Source organism: Periplaneta americana, chromosome 8 (assembly GCF_040183065.1).
Source record: "Periplaneta americana isolate PAMFEO1 chromosome 8, P.americana_PAMFEO1_priV1, whole genome shotgun sequence".
In the NCBI taxonomy this organism is placed as follows: Eukaryota; Metazoa; Arthropoda; class Insecta; order Blattodea; family Blattidae; genus Periplaneta; species Periplaneta americana.
Genome location: NC_091124.1, coordinates 141,269,273 through 141,289,817, shown reverse-complemented (window position 1 = coordinate 141,289,817; position 20,545 = coordinate 141,269,273). Strand labels below are relative to the sequence as shown.

General features: G+C 36.8%; 1 protein-coding gene across 3 annotated transcripts in view; it reads right to left on the bottom strand.

Moving 5' to 3' along the window:
• The window catches only part of sev (receptor protein-tyrosine kinase sevenless), a 526,422-nt gene that overhangs the window by 343,954 nt on the left and 161,923 nt on the right, over positions 1–20,545 (bottom strand). The gene's annotated exons all lie outside the window — the stretch shown is intronic.

Genomic DNA, 20,545 nt, shown 5'->3' with positions numbered 1-20,545 from the left:
CTTCTAAGAATATATTATAACTCTGGCTGTCCATTCCGCTTGTGACGGATTGTAGATTTGAGATGTAAGGTTGCACAGCAACGATCAACGTTTACTGTTTCTCGTGGTTCGAGAAAGTCAACAAGTAGAGCTCCTCTGGAATCCCAGAATAACGTCAACATACTTTCCATGGAGAAGAAGTGACCTTGAACTTTTCTCTACTGGTGAAGTGCAATGTTTCCATTTCATTGACGTCACTTTCGCTTCAGGGGTGTAATGATGCACTCTGGACTCTTCGCCCAATGTGTCCTCCTCCTTCATGACAACGCTCGCCCGAATACTGCAAACGAAACACAACACTAAATTGCGCGGTTCCGCTGGCAGCACTTTGAACATTCAAAGGCTCTTTGAAGTTATCATTCAAAAATTGGTACACAGATGGAAAAATGCCTCAATATCTAAGGTGCTTACGTGGATAAGTAGACCCTGGATGGAGTTAAAGGATGTGTAAAGTACTGTAGGTGAGTGTAAATTAATAACAATAAGTTTCACAGCTATGAGAAAATTAGCCTACTTATTGAACACACCTCGTACATTAATTCAATGACTGCTGTCGATAGCAGTAAATTTACATTGTACACTAGTGGCATGATTGACTGGTGAATGGATTCGTGTCTCGTTTATGTACTTTTTAATTTCAATTTATTTTGTTCATTCTTTCTACTTTTATGTCGTCTTTGTTTTCATAGTTTTTACTGGGTATTTTCCCTATTTCACGCATTTCTTTTCCTCCTTTTATTTCTTCCTTCTATCCAATTTTTTGTTTTGTGCTTTTTTCTCCTAAACCTTATTTTCTTCCTCTTTTATTTTTCTATTGCCTCTCTTTTCTTTCATTTCTTATTTTTATATTTTTTTTCTTCCATTCTCTATTTCTGTCCACACCTGTGGAGTAACGGTTAGCGCGTCTGGCCGCGAAACAAGGTGGCCTGGGTTCGATTCCCGATCGGAGCAAGTTACCTGGTTGAAGTTTTTCCCGGGGTTTTCCCTTAACCCAAAATATGAGTAAATGCTTGGAACTTTAGGTGCTGGACCCCGGACTCATTTCACCGGCATTTTTCATCTCATTCAGACGCTAAATAATCTAAGATGTTGATAAAGCGTCGTAAAATAGCCTACTAAAATAAAATAAAAATCTATCTTTCTGCTTGCAACTCGCTAGACATCAATTCAACACATCTACGCGTTACCTTACATTTTGTCTTTTTCTTTGGAAAGGTATGATTTTGGAATTAGTGACTTGTACTTTTCATAGCAATAGCTTTATATTACTCGTAATAATACTTCGATTGATAAATAACAAACCAAAACTTTCTACTATAAAACAAACTAATTAAATGAACACTAAAGGAATATATTGGTGAATACACAAAACACGAAACAGAACATTGAGCTCCAATCTTTGACAATGTTGAAACTACTTCTAAATTCATTGTTGTGTTTTCAACTACAGGTAGAAATGGCATTTGGTTTATGTGATTGTTGCAGTTGCTCGAATTTTGTTATTTTTGTTATTTTAGTAAATTTACTTTGAAGGTCTTTCATCTCATTAAAAAGATGACGAATTTTAAACTTGAAATTTTGGTCAAAATGGGGTAAAAGGTATACCTCTCTAGTATTTTAGGAGGGTAAAAACTATACCATTTACCCTTCTGAATTTTTAAGGGATGTTAATCTTACCCCTTACCCCCATTGTTGCGCCACTGGAGGAAATAATATCTCCACTGTTGTCTGAAGCGATCACCTCGCGCCGATGAGATGCATGAGAATGGAGTTGCTAGTAATATCTACACACAAGATAGTAAGAGTAAGGGCCAAAGGCTCATTCCTTGTGGGATGATCGTATTATTCCATACTATCATACTGTACACCGAATTTATAATGGCATACTAAATCTTTCATGTGACAAAGGCAGCGTTTTATAAAACTGTCATTAGAATGCGGAAAGAAGTCAAGCTAAAGTTTCAGGGTGGAGGACAGGGCAAATTTTATCGTTTTCCGAGAAGGCTCCATGATTTGCCGCGTTATGCTGTTAGGTTGTTATTGTGTTTGCATTTGCAGATGTTGAGTATATGTATTTTTCTTAATGGCACTGTGTAACTAGATGACAACAAAAAATGTATTTCTCATAATATGCCCTAAATAAAATTTAATTCTATACTTCAATAACTTTTCCTATGGTATTCAGGTTCAATTGTGTAGCTTGATTGGAATTATCAGTTTCAGCGTCGGATGTGACATAATACTGGGAAATAGATATCGATTGTTGGTTATCGATGGTGACAGAATAAATCAATTTATTTGGTTAGAATTTCTAAACAGCACAAGTCTAATTTTAAACTTTATTTACATATGATGAAAGAGTAATGGAACGGAGAAAAATTCTCTCCGGCGCCGGGATTTGAACCCGGGTTTTCAGCTCTACGTGCTGACGCTTTATCCACTAAGCCACACCGGATTCCACCCCGGCGTCGGACAGAATCGTCTCAGTTTTAAGTTCCAACTCTTGGGTTCCCTCTAGTGGTCGCCCTCTGCACTACGTCATAGATATGTATGAACCTAGGACCGAAGTCCACACATGTGCTTAGGTGCACTCGTAATGAGTGACTAGTTGGCCGGGATCGGACGGAATAAGCGCCGTCTTAAATCACGAAGTGATTTACGCATATCATATATATTATTTTAATGTACCGAAGTACATATGATATTTCCATGCAGATATTCTGCGTCATCATACGATGAAAGAGTAATGGAACGGAGAAAAATTCTCTCCGGCGCCGGGATTTGAACCCGGGTTTTCAGCTCTACGTGCTGACGCTTTATCCACTAAGCCACACCGGATTCCACCCCGGCGTCGGACAGAATCGTCTCAGTTTTAAGTTCCAACTCTTGGGTTCCCTCTAGTGGCCGCCCTCTGCACTACGTCATAGATATCTATGAACCTAGCCGGGATCCGACGGAATAAGCGGATTCCGGCCAACTAGTCACTCATTACGAGTGCACCTCAGCACATGTGTGGACTTCGGTCCTAGGTTCATAGATATCTATGACGTAGTGCAGAGGGCGGCCACTAGAGGAAACCCAAGAGTTGGAACTTAAAACTGAGACGATTCTGTCCGACGCAGGGGTGGAATCCGGTGTGGCTTAGTGGATAAAGCGTCAGCACGTAGAGCTGAAAACCCGGGTTCAAATCCCGGCGCCGGAGAGAATTTTTCTCCGTTCCATTACTCTTTCATCGTATGATGACGCAGAATATCTGCATGGAAATATCATATGTACTTCGGTACATTAAAATAATTTATTTACATAGGCTAATTACGAGGAAGTAGGCCTATAATTGTTAAACTTGTGATTACAATGCTTGAGCTCAGAACCACCACCACCACCACCACCACAGCAAAACCCTTCTATATCTGAAAGATCGATGCAGTAAATTTAGAGCAATGGAAAGCGGAAAAGCAAAAGTGAAGAAAAAGTAAATACTAACAAATGGAGAAAGAAGAAACATTATAGCAGAACAAGAGGAAAGAAAACGGCTAAATTGAACAAAAGGCGTGGAAGTTTTCAGCCATGCCGTTATGATGCGCATGTCGCCAAGGTATGGTCATAACATTAATTTATATCGCCTTTGGCAGGAGACATTTGATTTCTTTCTCTCCGCCTCTTTCGTCCTTCTCAACCTCACTGAGAAGTAGAGGAACTGTAGTGACAAGATTCCGTAGGGTTTGATGAGGTGATAGTGACAAATAGCCCTACTAGGGTTCGATGAGGAGATAGTTTAGTATGAATTATACTCAGTGATAAGGTTAAGTAGACTTTGATAAGGAAATAGATTAATGACAAATAGTTCCACACTCGGTGATAAGATTAGGTAGGGTTTAATGAGGAGATAGATTTGTATCAATTAGACGCACTGTCAGTGACAATATTAGGCAGAATCTGAAGGGGTAGATCGGTCACAAGTGGTTATTTACAAGTTTAGATAATTAGTGAGAAGTAGATAATACCACTGTAAATAATTGAGGTAAGGTTTAATAAGGAGATAGATTACTGACAAATGTTTCGCCCAAAAAAAAACAAAAGTGAATGGAAGGCCCATTATCCCTGTGTTATAATATGTGTGTGTCTAATGCCTACCCACTTCACTTGCGTGATTCGGCTTCCGCATACTGCAGATAGATGACAGGACTGTGACCCATTTTCAAGTTGCGCACCATTTCTGCGGGCCCGTTATGCATGATGTGTATATGTTCAGAGTTATGTCGTGTACTAGGGTGATTGTATGTTTAAGTGTTCGTGTAAGAGTACTGTAGTGAATGGGTGAAGATGATCATGAAGGTGAGGAAGGGAGAAGTACAAACACGGTGCCGGCACGTAGCCTACTCCTGTCGAATAGCATCAAGGGGGCCGCCAGGCTTAACGTTCCCACTATCAACAGTGACATATAGGTACCTTGTCTCCATATGCACTGCAGAGAGATTTGGGATTTAACCCATCATATTGATGTACAATTTAGTACATGAAAATTTCTGACCCTGCCGGAAATCGAATCCAGGCCGGCTAGTCTGGAGGTAGATGCGCTACCACAGAGCTAACTCGGCGGACCTCTGTTATATTGTTTTCCCAAATTTGCTTCCATTATTTCAAGGATATTCCCTAGAGCACATAATATTTCTCGACACGTTAAAAAGTTTTAAAATTTATTTAAAAAAGGTTATATACCTTGGACAGTTCGTGGAACACTGATGAAGACGCAATACCGCGTCGAAACGGGCCGTCTGTCCAAGGTATATAACCTTTTTTAATAAATTTTAACACTTTTTAACGTGTCGACTAAACAATTTTAAGTTTTTAAACAAAGTGTTAACGTGAACTAGAATCAATACACTATTTCTCCTTTATTTCGCTCTGATAATGTGTAATAATATATTTTAAAACACGCATTTTCTTAAGTGCATTAAAAAACCCGTCACTGTATAATTTGCTAAAACTTGCACTTGACTATTGCAGTCAGTTCATAAACAATATAGTGATCAATTTTAGTGACAAATAGCGTAATTTTAGTGACAAGCCAGGGAAGATTAGTGACAAGTAATCCTATTGTTAATGATCGAGATAGTGTTTGATAAGAGTGACAGGTGTTGCGCTCATAAATGACACAAGTAAATATGAGATCCATTGTCCCTTTGTTTTCCAAATTTTACTTTCATTGATTTCAAATATATTACCTGGACATCATATTTTTCCTTCATTTCTCTCTGATAACGTGTTATAGTATCTTTCAAAGCTCGCATTCTCTTTTATTGCATTAAAAAACCCGCCACTGTACTTGCTAAATCTTGTACTTGGGCACCCACTACAGTTAATTCTTAAACAATATGATATAGTCACGAATTTTAGTAGCGACAAATCGCTTCTCTTTTGTTTCATATGATTCGATTCGACCCAGTCACTAGTAGAGAGCGTAGTCGGAGCTGCTGTTCCACATACATTCTCCAGTCATTCCAAGAAAACAATTAGGAATATATAATTCAAAGAAATCCTCTGATTGAGGTTCTGGCTGATATGTAGATCTATTATCAGGCAGTACGTCTCACTTGATATGTGTCAGAGGAAGAACAATTGTCTGGCTAGTGTATATGTAGCAGTCCGCGATGTATGCAATGGAGGAACTGGCCACCCTACCCCGTTATCTCCTGGCCTAGTTGCCTCATAAGTGGTGCCTTTTTGGTATCACTTGTGAGGTTCAGACCTGTCTTCGGACAGTTGACTAAACAACAACAATTCAAAGAAGATAAAAGGAATAGAAATACAGAGTGTTTCTAAATTAGACAGACAAACTTTGGGATTGGATAGATAACCTTATTTCAAGTAGTTTTCGTTAAGAAACCCATGGGCTGTGACACTTTCTTTCAGAGCAAAAGGGGTTTATGTCACTACATGGTTCGGTCATATAGAAGGGATTTAAGTAATTAGTTAAGTGAAAAGTGAATAAACAAATCATTAATATCACAGGCCAAATCCACATATGACCCAAACATATAGAAAAAGCACAAACGAAAAAAACCTAATAAAAAGCAAAAACACTCACTTCAGTGTTAAATTAGCAGTGTTGATCTATTGGATTACCGTCTTATCACTACAAATGTGTAACGTGCCATGTTTGCCGTAGTTAACAAAATGCAGTGTTTTGTAAGCAAGAGACTTGTGCTGTACCAAAAAGAAGCAGTCAACAGAATGAGTGGACGAATGATACTGAGCACAAAAAAGTCAACAGACCAGATGGAAGTAACAAACTTGCCCACCTTAGGTAGTAATCAAATTGGGTTAATACACGATACTGAGCTCAGGGAATAAATAAACCGGACCGATGAATGATACTGCGCTGACAGGGTAAACAAACTGAGTGGTAGCATTAAACCCCTCTTACACTGAAACGAAGCGTCCGAGCCTATGGGTTCCTTAATGAAAAATGTTTGAAAGATTATCTATCTGATCCAAAAGTTGGTCGGTCTAATTTAGAAACATCCTGTATAAAGAAAGAAATAGACAATAAAAATTACAATTAAGTTAAATTAAATTTTCAAACAAGCTTAGAAATAAGAGAAACTGTTTGGAATGTACTATAATAATTTCTGAGGAATTTTGAGGCTAGGTTAGTTTAAGCTTCAAGAAGTTAATATGTACTCATAAATAAAGAATAACTGTATACATTTGTATTAACGAAATATTAGAATAGTCCCATTAGATTGAAGCTAATTAACGTAAATTGTAAATATTCAGTATTATTTCTGTAATTCACACATTAAACTTATGTACATTGTAAAGAAAACCGATGAAAATATTGTTAAAATGAACAGCCTCAGGGGCTAGTGGTAGGGTTGCCAATTTTTTTGGAGAAAATACGAGAGGCTAAGGAATCGACAAAATTTCACATACAAAATAGCAAATTATTCGGTTAATTTACTAAAAAACAAGTTTATTCTACACTTCGGCAGCTAAGCTTAAATTAAGAGTATTATGAGACAGATTTTGCCTCGCGTTATAGTTGAAGTCGACTGCAGTTTTCAGCTCTGATTTGATTAAATGATTTTTTTTTCAACATTAACACGGCTCTTGATTTTAGACGGGTGAGTACTAAAACCCATTTCTAGCAAACATTACTTACTATAAAGACTGCACATTTTAATGCATTCTTGAACAACAAAATTCATCATACATGTGCCAAAAATCAATGAATGGAAATACGTTGGTAACATGCATTGCAATATGTAGAGAAACTGTGGAAATTTCGTTGGCTATTTTTAAAAACCCGCGCGAGAGGTTGTACGTGGCGCTGCGGTAGCTTAAGTCAAAATGGCGACAGCGCAAGAGCGAGCACAAGCGATCTGGTGGTATGCTGAAACAAATTCGGTGATTCAAGTGCAACGCAACTTTCGGCGCGTGTTCCAGAAAGACCCACCATCACGGAACACCATTAAGACATGGAAACAGCACTTTTTGGCAACGGGAAGTGTGGTGAAATTGCATGGTGGCGGTAATGTGCGCGTATCAGAGGAGCGTGTAGCAGCAGTGAGACAGGCGTATGAACGAAGTCCACGTAAGTCAGTTCGACAAGAGGGACGAGAACTGCAGATGCCGAAGTCCACGGTACATAAGATACTGCATCGCTCTCTTGGGTTTCATGCATACAAATTGCAGTTGGTTCATGAACTGAAACCAGATGACGGTAATAAGAGGCAGGCATTTGCTATCGACATGTTACAGCACATTGATGAAGACCCAACATTTTTAACTCGCATTGCTTTTTCTGATGAGGCCACTTTTCATTTATCGGGCAAAGTCAACACACATAATGCGCGTATTTGGGGGTCAGAAAACCCACGCTGCATTGTGGAACACATTCGTGACAGCCCGAAATTAAATGTGTGGTGCGGATTGATGCACAATTTGATCATCGGCCCCTTTTTCTTTGCAGAACAAACAGTTACGCGCAATACCTACCTCGACATGTTGGATCAATTTGTTGTGCCTCAGTTAATGCATTTGTAGCCGAACGTCATCTTTCAACAGGACGGCGCCCCACCACATTGGAGCCTGATCGTTCGAGAATTTCTCGACACACAATTTCCTGGTCGCTGGATTGGGCGTGATGGACCGACAAGATGGCCACCTCGATCACCGGATATTACCCCTCTAGACTTTTTCTTGTGGGGATATGTCAAGAACAAAGTGTATACAAGCCACAAAATTCGTGATCTTCAACAGCTACGCGGCCGCATAAGAGATGCCGTCAATTCCGTTACGCCCGAGATGCTTCAGAAGACCTGGCAGGAAATTGAATTCAGGCTAGATGTTCTTCGTGCAACGAGAGGATCTCATGTTGAGGTGTACTGATTTTTTTAATAAATCTTGGTGAGTTACTCTTGATATTGCATGCATTCTTTTCTTTTTACCCCAAGCAGTATGAATAATTATACAGCAATTTCAAATGTGTCAGGTTCATGGTGGACACCCTGTATAATCGATCATCATTGACAGCAAAATTACATGTTAAGAATAACAATATTTGTGCGAGATCGTGCGTATTTGCTTGGTTTCCGCACAAAACCAATCCGCGGGAAGTCTAAAATTCCACATTCAGTATTCCCAACCTAACACACATAACAATTTCCCTCTTCTTACCGCTTAAGTGACATATTGATTTTATTGCTTTAGGCTTTTAACATATTATTTTTAGAGACATTCAGTATAGTAATAATTATAAATTGGAAACTTACCACTGCAATTTCACCTAAATTGCACTGTTAATTATTGTTTTTAAATATTTGCAAAAATTAAGTAAACTCTACAACTCCACTAAAGTTACTGCATTCGTGATGCAAGTAACATTAAGGAAGCCGTGAAAAAATCAACAAGATCCCAGACTCATCATAGACTGGGGAAAAAAAGACAGACGTATATCACGGCCTGCTGGAGTAGGTATAGTAAACACAGAAAATATTTTAAAGCAACAATGTTGAAGATAGATATTTTTGTTTTGCAAATTTGCCGTCATTGAACAGAAACCAAGATGGAGATTTCATTGCAACTAATTAGAAATTCCTCTTTCAGGTATGTAATAAACGATCTTCGCACAAAATAATGTACGATACACGAGCGGTATGTTTTCTTTCAATTCTCGGAAATTAAAAAAGCTCAACTACGTTTCGCTTTTTAAAACTTTTCCTCGAACATGAAAACTTCAACATACCGCTCTTGTAACGCATATTACTATTACATTATGCAAAAATAAGGGAGAAAAATGCTGCAAGAGAAGAATAAACGAAATTCAGGAGACTGTTAAAAATTAGGGGCAAGTACGGGAGATCCCGGGTAATAAGGGAGGGTTGGCAACCCTAGCTAGTGGTCAGAGCTTCTGACAACGGTTCATGAGGTCCCGGGTTCGATTCCCGGTTAGAACACAGGAGTTCTTCCTTAAAGGGGAATGTTCCTGTGTTCGTTCATGGTCTGGAAATTAGGTTAGTCTTAGGTTTAAGACCACTCCGGGCACTTCATAATCATCCAATCATAATATCATCGGGGCAGTTAACTCCGCCTTCCAGGCGCCCCAACCTCAGAAGTGGGTTACAAAAAAGCCATTGCCAGGAGACACCAGAAATGTCAAATGACAACCTGGTGACAATGGATTAAAAACAATTTTAAAATCATTAATGTACAACATGTAAAACCTAAACATCTAATATTACTCTTTGTAATGGAACATGTTTATATAATAGATACAAACAAAAAAAAAAACAGATACTTAGAAATAATGAGAGAATGGATAAAAATAGTAGGCTGGAAATAAAGTTACAGAAATGCAACTAGGAAATGGAATTACAGGAAAAACAAAATAGTAAAGATGAATGAAAAAAGAGAAGCAGTTGAAAAGGAAGGCAAGGATAAAAGAAGGAATGAAAGAGGGCACGAAGAAATAAAAGAGAGGACGGAAGAATAAATGACAATTAGAAAGGAACGAAGGTACGAATGTTCGATTGATAGAAGAAAGAAAAATAAAAAGATGGAAATCAAAGCAAAATTTTATATTGTTATTATGAACAAAACATTAAAAGACGGGGATATAATGTAACATTTACATAATCCATTAACGATTCGCATATTGAATTGGAATAATTAGCGCAGGACTATTTTGAAGTTTCGTAGCACACATGATTATTTTTACAATCATTTAAACATCCTTGTAGGCATTTATGATCATGAACACAATTTGTTAATGTAATTTTAACCGCTTTTCGCGTTTTCTTTTGACATTAATTTATATGAAGCTTTACTGTTAATATTTGATTTAGACGTGAGAATACCAACAGGATAATTGTTCAAGCAGCATAATTGCGTCAGAAAGTAATTGAAGGTAGAATACGAGTATTTTTAAATATAGGTACAAAGTTCATTAACCTATTTAATATCTGTGGAATTTGTTCCTATAACTATACTTTAACGTGTAATTATATTTATAACTATGATTTTAAATAAGTCTTTATTTAAACTATTACAAAATAAAATAGACTACATTTAAAATGCTAGAAGATGTTTATTTTATATATAATTGCGCAAATATGGAACCAACTCGGTCTATTTTTAGATTTATATTTCAGTCGAGCGCCATGTAAAGTGACGCCAGCAGAAAAAAAAAATTGTGCGAAATGTTTGCTTACAAGTTTCACTTCCTGGGTGTGTTATGTTGCACCCAGACGACCTTGGGTATAGACGGCAGTATTATGTTTTCATGATGCGGAAGTCAAAGGTCTTGGTTATCAAATGTATCATGCAAGATATTGCGGATAGTGAATTTCTATGTAATTCAGAGGAATGTGCTGGTTTGGACAGAGGTCGTCCTGAACACGTTTTTATTTCGCATGATTGTGACAGTAGAGGTTAAGTGTTAGAAAAGCAGTAAGATAATTCTAAATGAAAGTTTTATACTTGTATTCAGGGTTGGCCGAATAAATTACATTAGAAAAACTAATTTTTACATGACTTTCTACGTAACGTAATAAATTATTTTCATGGAAGTAATTTAACAGGTTAGATACTCTTCTATGTGTTTGAATATGCTCTGTCCTCTAATTTTAATTATTGTGCCATAAAATGTAGGCCTACATGTTGCGCAATTTTTAATTTAAAGTTTTGTGGGAATAAAACGAAGTTCGTCATACTTGCTATGCAAAGGTCTTCCTGCGTACGACATATCATCTTCAGCTTTTATTTTTAATACAGATTTTTACTAATTTCAAAATAACTGATAACATCCTACTAACTTCAAAGTCACTGATTTTAAACTCTTACTACTGAAAGCTTCGGAACAAAAGCCAAAGGTCCCGCCTTTGGGAAAATGTCCACAGAGAGTTCTCTAAAGAACAACAAATTTTGTGATTTACTTTTAATATTGACCTCTTCCTTCGATCAGCTGATAAAGAAAAATAAACGAAGTCAGCATTACGTACAAAAACATTACATTGCCACCATGATATGAGTTAGCAAAAAATAAAAAATAAAAAAATAAAAAATAAATAAATAAATACATAAATAAATAAATAATATATCTGTATGTATACAATATAATGGAGGCCGAGACGTAGATGGGAGTACAATATTAAAATGGATTTGAGGGAGATGGACTATGATGATAGAGAGTGGATTAATTTTGCACAGGATAGGGACCGATGACGGCCTTATGTGAGGGCGGCAATGAACCTTCGGGTTCCTTAAAAGCCATTTGTAAGTAAGTATGTATACAATATAATATTCATTCATAGTGTTCGGCGGCCAGGTCTTTCACTGCAAATCCAGCAATCTTCAATCTTTCCTATTTTCTGCTTTCCTCTTTGTCTCCGCATATGATCCATATATCGTAATGTCGTCTATCATCTGATATATTCTTCTTCTGCCCCGAACTCTTCTCCCGTTCACCATTCCTTCCACTGCATCCTTCAGTAGACAGTTTCTTCTCAGCCAGTAACCAAACCAATTACTTTTAATATTCCCTTCTCCCTTTGTAGCTTTCTTTCCTTTCTATCTATTTTCCTTATTTTCTATCTATTTTCTTTATTTTTGCCTATCTTCTTTCTTTGTACTTTCTTGTTTATCTTTTATTTGTCTACTTCGTACTTTTTCTTCTCTTTATCATTTTTCTTATTTTTATCTTTCTCTCTGTTTTCTTCTTTCTTTTATTTTCCCTTTCCATTATTTGTCTCCCTTCTTGCATTGCTTTTCTCCATTCTTTATTTATCCTTCTTTGGCCCTTTTCCTTCCTTCTTTTCTTTTCTCCTTCTTTCTCCTTTTTCATTTCTTCCTTTTATTTCTTGTTTCTTTCCCTTCTGTCTTTATTTACATTCCTTCTCCATTCTTTTTTATTTCACCGTTTGTTATTTTATTTTTTTTCTTCCTATCCTTCTTCGTTTTCATCTGTCTATATTTTCTGTTTTTCTTTCCATGTCCCTCTGTCCTTTTGTACGTCCCTGCGTCCTTTTGGTCCTTTTCTATGTGTCCGCTCCCGTTTTGCACGTCTCTGCTCTTTTTTGTACGTCTCTGCCCTTAAATATGAACAAACTCCTTGAAATAGTTCAGGAGAAATCACAGAAGACAACAGATAGACGGCATGTCCAAAACCATTCTTTAAATATCAGTCATTGAAAAAAGTTTATTGTTGCAAAGTTTTAGATTTTATTATTTTTGAAGCATCACAATAAGAGTAAGTTCTCTATACACTTCTCAACATTAAATATTGAAATGAGAAAACAGAAACCTTATTAATATCATTTGTATGAGTTTCCCGTTATTTCAATCTTATAAACACTTCCTGAAATCGAAATTAAGGTAGAAAAGCTGAAAAAATACAAGTCTCCAGGTATCGATCAAATTCCAGCAGAATTAATACAAGGGGGTGGACACGCATTATCTAGTGAAATGTATAAGCTTGCACTTGCTATTTGGGAAAAAAGATATTATTATTATTATTATTATTATTATTATTATTATTATTATTATTTCAATACGTAGCATTGTGATTTTACCCTCTTTGGTGATATCTAGTATTAGTTGGCAATACTGAAGAGACGGCCAAATTAGACTTTTAGGAACTACACTTACGTGATCCTCACTATAACCATTGGTCCTCCTCTACCAATCCATCTTCCTTATATATGTTATGGCCGCACCCCAAGATCCTTCCTCAAGATTTTTCTTACAGTTGACCCGGGAAGACCAGATTCTGCACTGTATCGTCTTGTTGTTTTGCTTGACTACATAAGAAATCTCCTTATACAGCAACTATGTTTTCATATGATCGGCCTGTACGTGGTCGACCGCTGTTGCTTTGTAATTGACAGCAACTGGTTTCGACGAACTTGTTACAGATGCGGTAAATGGCTAATCTAGATGGTGGATCTCTGTCGAAGTGGAGCTTCATATTTTTACGAACCATTGTGGGGGACTGAAAATGTCCATCCATGGCATAATCTTTCGTCTTTACTCCAAGCTGAATATTGTGGCCATTAGATGAAAACAAATTCATTGTGACCACGGAAGTACCATGACCTACCTCATTTTGAAAACATTAAAACATGTTGCCCCTAGGGTCCGGTGTGTAATAACGTAAACATAAATTGAATCACTACCTATATGAGTGTTAATATTTTTTAGACACTGTGAATGTTAGTGTGGGTGCAATTGAAAGATAAAGAATAGACTTAATAAATCATGTCTAGCGCATGCCTCGTACAAGAATAATTAAGACCGCCTTTAAGTATAGTATTACAGGAAAGAGAAATTTGTGTCAACTCTCGTAAGGCTAGCGTGAAAAATTTTGGGACAGAACAGATTGAAAGGTCTGTATCCCGTTTTTCATACAGAGGGAAGCGTTCCGCTGAAATTTCGAATGGTTTGACTACCTCCACTTCGAGGCGGGTATACGGTTCAGAACTAAGTTGACACAAATAAATTAAACTGAAGACATGTATTGAGCCGAGCTCGACGTATCGGCGGATCATTTCACCTGCTATATCACCGACAGGGTTCGCATTGCTGGCACACCGCTGACAGCGCCACCTTTTTCCTTTCTATTTTGACATCTAAATTCCTATTGGCCGGCTAACTTTTGAAACAATTGAGGGAGAGAGAAGCCGAGGTTTCCTTTTTATGTTTGATTAGGACAGACTTGACTCAGGAGCTCAGTCCCGACGCGGAAAGTTGTTTTGAGAATTAGTTGAACAGCAGAACTAGTTGTACTATAAAGATCATTCGGGAAGTCGTTGGCGACGTGCAAGGTTGTATTGAATTTATCATTGAGCAGTTAAGTCAAAATTACGAACTTATTTTTGGTACTGTTAAGATCACTTGGACAGTCGTCATAGGAAAATTAGTTTTGTAAATTCGTCATTGCGTCGAGAGTTCAATATAGCAATTCATTCTTATGCAGTCAGGATGGTTCAGTGAATTATTATTATCGTGTTGTGGTATTGACTTAGGAGTTCGTCTGGTTTGTCAGAAATATCCGTAAGTTTCACTCACGAATTTACCCGGTTGAAAGTAATTTTGCTTAATCGGACTATTGTTCAGCAAATAGTTAATTTATGGGCAAGATCGTGGTTTTATGTTATTTATATTGAATAGGAATACGGGACTTTATATTTATTTCACCGCTGTAATATCTGTTACATTTCTTACGATAGGTTTGTGAAGTTCATGCTAAAGGAATTTGTTACGGATTAAGTAGCAGCTAGCGTGTGAATAGATTGAATGAGATTTGAGATCACTATTCATGGCGTATTAGTATATTGTAGTTTTGTGAGATTAGGCGAAGTAGTTTCGCGGTTTATCGATATGGTAGTTTGTGAGATTAGGCGAAGTGGCTTCGCGGTTTATTGATTTTGCGTGTGTATAGGACGCGCGGAGGTTGTATATCTACATTGTATTAGCATTTCATGATAGCTTCGAGAATAGTCGTGATCAGTGTGAGCTATTTTTATATCGTAATAAAGTATGTAACGCTACAGGAGTCAAATTGGTCTGTTTATTCTAGCACTAATATTCTATTCCAAATTGCTTATTTGTTTATACACGATTCGGTTTATAACTGGGAGTAATATTGAACTCTACCTTGTCATTTTATTCGTACGTGATTTCTGAGCTATCGTCGTCTCCTTCTACATCTCTCTCTTTCTCTCTCTGGTACAATATTCATTGTGATAGTACAGAGATTTACAGCGTATGCAGATTGTAACTAAATGTTAAGCTCAGGTTATGTGCACATTGAGTGTGCGTGCGTGTGTGTGTGTGTGTGGCTGTTCTAGCACGGAACATTTTCTGTAAGTTATCGAGTTAATATGTTTGAGCCTACTAGTCAGATTCTAGTCATAACTTTCAAAATCTAATTGTGCGTTAAGTACGAGGGCTATGGAAATTGCTGGACATTGATGTCAAGTTGTTATAAGTTGATTGAGACTGTGTGTGAGCGTTCCAGCGTGGAATATTTTCTTGTAGGTCATGAACTTAACAATCTTGGAACTTGTTAGTTAGATGGAGTCGTAACTTTGAAAGTATATTGGCCGCTACCGATTAAAGTATGGAAGGTGCTAGACTTTATGTATCATTGTGCTTGAGATTACTTCATTATATTATTTCTCTTTATTTAATTTTACATATTCATGTTTTCTATTCCATCAACTCATTCATGTACTTGTTATCTATTATTTGTTAATTATATTTGCTACTATAAATTCACACTCTTTTATTCTGTAAAGTCTTCCACTGCGCACATCCCAATAACCCGATGCACCAAAGACATCTGGCGAGTAGCACCCCGGCAGCACCCCGGTTCTTCCTCTCAGTATGAACGCAAAATACAGAGCTACACTAAAAATAATTCCATCTAAAATATTACAGGTCTTCCTAATTTAATCATTTTTCTTAAAACTTCGTTGAGGCAGGCAACAATGTCGTCATGTTGCATTAAATATTTCTTATTGTCCTCGTTTTTCCTCAACTTGAATTCAATATCTTTTTAGTACTTTCTGCACTGGGAAACGTGAAATTTTAATTTGTAATATTTCGTATTTTGAGAGATTCCGGCAAAATATCGTTTAAACAAAGTATAAAACTCTTTTACATGAAGCAAGTGACGTACTGTCTGTTTTTAAGTTTCCTGGTTAAATGTGTTCAATTTTGTAACAAGAGAGTCGCTAATACGTTCTTTGGAAGGGCTTTTAAGCTTTTCTCCAAATTCATTTTTTATGTAACTATATCCAGCAATTTTAGACACACCCGTCGCTTTAAGTGTCAAAAGTCAAAACATGACTAACGGAAAATGTCTTCCATTCCTTGCATTGTCATATTCGCTCTGGAAATGCATATAAACACGACACGCGACTTCCTTGGTATGTCCTCTATTATCTATTAAATAGAAAATAATTATTGCTAAGCACACCAACACCAACGCATCAATCACAATATCCATTAGCTTGAATGGAAAGTATTTGTAAAAGGCGTATTTAAAAACTGAACTTAACTAGGTTACAAGCAGGATTGGATTCAGGGAGGATAACAAAGAATGCTAACGTGTTGTAGGAACATTCTGTAAAACAGATATACAATAGTAAGTAGCATAGCCCCAACTCCGTTGTTACTAATTGGCAAGATTTAAACTCAACGGCGGGCGGAAAGTTTCCTTCAGTATAAAAAACATAGTACATAACCTTTGCCATCGATGATGGTGGTGGTGGTGGTGGCGGTGATGATGATGATGATGATGATATTAGTAATTCCTGTACAGGTAAGATAATAGAAAATTTAAGTTCCATTGTTACTATATAAAGAAGTGTATGTGATATTTGTGGATTTAGAAAAGGCGTTTAACAGAGTGGATTGGAATAAACTGATCGGGATCCTAAAGAAAATTGGGGTGGATTGGAAAGAGAGAAGGCTGTTCAGTAACCTTTATATGAAACAGCGAGTCAAAGTCAGGATAGGAGAAGAAATGTCTGAAGGAAGTGAAATAGGCAGAGGAATACGACAAGGATGCTCTTTATCATCTGCCCTGTTCAACATCTACTTGGAAGATTTAGTGAAGAGTTGTTTTCATAACATGGGAGGTGTGACAGTAGGACGAAGAAAAATAAAGTGCATAAGATTTGCTGATGATATGGCGTTGTTAGCAGGAGAGGAGATGATACTAAGGGATAAGCTACTGGAGCTAAATGACAGATGTGAGCAGTATGGAATGAAGATAATGCCAACAAGACGAAGACTATGATCATAGGAAGAAAAGTAAAGAAGGTAAACTTGCGAATTCTAAATGAGACAGTAGAGCAAGTGGATAGCTTCAAATACTTGGGATGTACTATAAAAAGTAAAATGAGCTGCTGCCAAGAAGTCAAAAGGAGGATAGCAATGGCAAAGGAAGCTTTTAAGAGAAAAAGGAGCATCTTATGCGGACCTCTGGAGAAAAAACTAAAGAAGAGACTAGTGAAGTGCTTCGTGTGGAGTGTAGCATTCTATGCTGTAGAAACATGGAATTACGAAGGAGTGAAGAGGAGCTACTAGAAGCATTTGAAATGTGGATATGGAGAAGGATGGAGAGTTTGAAATGGACGGACAAAATAAGAGTGTGTTGGAAAGAGTGGATGAAGAAAGAATGATGCTGAAACTGATCAGAAAAAGGAAAAGAAATTGACTGGGTCACTGGTTGAGAAGAAACTGCCTTCTGAAGGATTCACTGGAAGAAATGATGAACGGGAGAAGATTTCGGGACAGAAGAAGAAATCAGATGATAGACGACATTAAGATATATGGATCATATGAGAAGACAAAGAAGAAAGCAGAAAATAGGAAAGACTGGAGAATGCTGGGTTTGCAGTGAAAGACCTACCCTCTATATACTATAGATGAATGAATGTAATACAACAAACATTAGGTTATGCAGATTATTGGCCAGGCCAGGATTTCATTGCTTGCTTTGCAGAAACTTACAAACAGGGTGCGAATTAAGTTATCTGATGGGGGGGAGGGATAGAATCCTAGATAGAGAATACCATACATAAAATAATAATAATAATAATAATAATAATAATAATAATAATAATAATAATAATAATAACAACGTTTGGTCGCACTGAGTTGCATGTTTTTTATCTTGATCAAAATAATAATAATTATATCCATTAGCAGGCTTAAGATAAGACGTGTAATTCCTAAGTTATTGTTGTCAGCTTGCCGGTGATAATACATCAATATTATATGCTTTGCTTACTTTATACTTTATAAAATATACTCGTATTAAAACAATTATATTTTGTGAGGTGGATAGAAGTTATCCCTCCCAGAGATGCTAAAATGAATTTATGAGAGGGAATAACTTTCCAACAGGGGAGGAAATCCCCCCATCCCCTCGTTAATTCGCACCCTGCTTACAAACAGTGGCTCAGTCTTTTCTGAAGGACAGACGATGCGGAGGAAACTATTGTCAAATAATATCTGATGATACTGGAGTCACATCCGGTGATTCAATCGCCAAGATGCGATCCAAGACCAGGTCCATCCGCTCCGCGTCACAACGCTGCGTGGACGGTGGAATGTAGGAAACAATGAATTACAGGCGGGGTTTTACCGCACCTACCGGAACAGGATTTCTGCCCCTGTGCGCTGCCTAACTACACAAGTGTATCGCGCGGTCACTGCTATATAAATGCTCCCGTCTTTGCCTCTGTAATATGTTACGAAAGAACACTTAAAATTCATCTCATTACCATACAGCTGTTCTTGCTGCGGAATTCTGTTCCGGATCCGCCCTTCTCAAAATTAATTAATATTTGTTTAATGGGAATTTCTCAGGAAGGGGTTCAAAATAGCAACACATACACGTACAAAACTTTCCGTTGGCATTAGTATAAAATATGTGCTAAAATATTGGAATGAATTGATGTAGCTTTAACACTACGATTTATTGTTAAGTAAAAATGAAAGTATGTGGTACAATTTTATTATGCGTGTCTGTAATAGAATGCAATAACTAGAGTCCAGATGTTAGGCATTTATTTTGGTTAAAATAGGCAGGCACATAGGCACTAAAATAGTAAAAATAGGCACTTATTATTAATGGAAACAGACAAAAAGTAAACAAATACTTAATAAACTATCCCATATGGTACCTACTTTCTTTGGTTACATGTCACAACAAGATGCTTTTTTAAGTTGTCAACTGTCATAGTGAGCCGCCTGTCAGAGAGAAAGTTATTACTTCTACTTCCACTGAAGTGATTGCAGCAAACTTAAAACCACTTATTTCAGAAGGGTTGTCTCTACTTTCTTTCAGAGATCGGGAAAAATCGACTGTGTATTGCCTCAAAAAGAGGAGTGTGAGAAGGGATTAGAGACTTCAAAGTACGCGTGACTTGTGCGTGCAAGCGACAACAGTAACGGGACCTGGAGACTTGGTTTCAATACTTCCTTCATCTCCTTTATTTCGCTGGTGAACCCCGAAGTCACCTGAGCACTGAGGATTATACTGTTCAAACATCTTTGTTAAGTGACATAAAAGATGGAATCAGTATGGGAGAAAAGTTTACGACTTCTTGGAAACATAATATATGCGTTGCTAGAAAATAAGATCCTCAGCAAATATTTGTGTGAGGTGAATAGCCTATATATATATATATATATATATATATATATATATATATTTAATTTGTACAACCGTTCTTTTTTGTTTTTTGGTACAATTTATGTACGGTTTATTTTAAATGCATTAAAGATATAGAAAATGTACAATAACGACGTAAAAAGGCTAAAAAAAAGCATTTAACCTTAACATAGGCAACGAGAACTAAAATAAGCAAAAAAGGCAAAATAAAAATTATCGTCCCCAAATGTGTGGAAACGTGTTTATCTCTAATGGGTCTTTCATATATACAGTCAGTTTAAAAAAGGGATTTTGCCTAACATCCGGGCTGTAACAATAACATTTAGCCGAATAAATTCTAAATAAATAAATACATAAATAAATAAATAATAACAGTAATAATAATAATAAATAATAAATTCCGGGAACCGAATTAACACAGTAGAGCAACGGAGTGGGCAATGGAATGTGAAATTTCCTTATATATATATATATATATATATATATATATATATATATATATATATATATATACTGTATTTCACGTGTTTGAAATGATCTGTCTGTTTTGTCCTATGTAAAAGTTGTTGCAGGTGTTGCGTTTGAGTTTGTATATCCCTGTGTGGTTGTATTTGTTTGTTTGTGTTGAAATGCTTTTGTAGAGTGCTTTTTGTTCTATATGTAATGTTGTAATTTAATTTTTTGAAGGAGATTGCAATTTTGTGTGTGTTTTTGTTTTCGTATGTTAGTGTGATATATATTTTTATGTTCTTGTGTTTGTGTTATATTGCTATGTTCTTTGTAATTCTGTATACAAACTCCAATGCAACACCT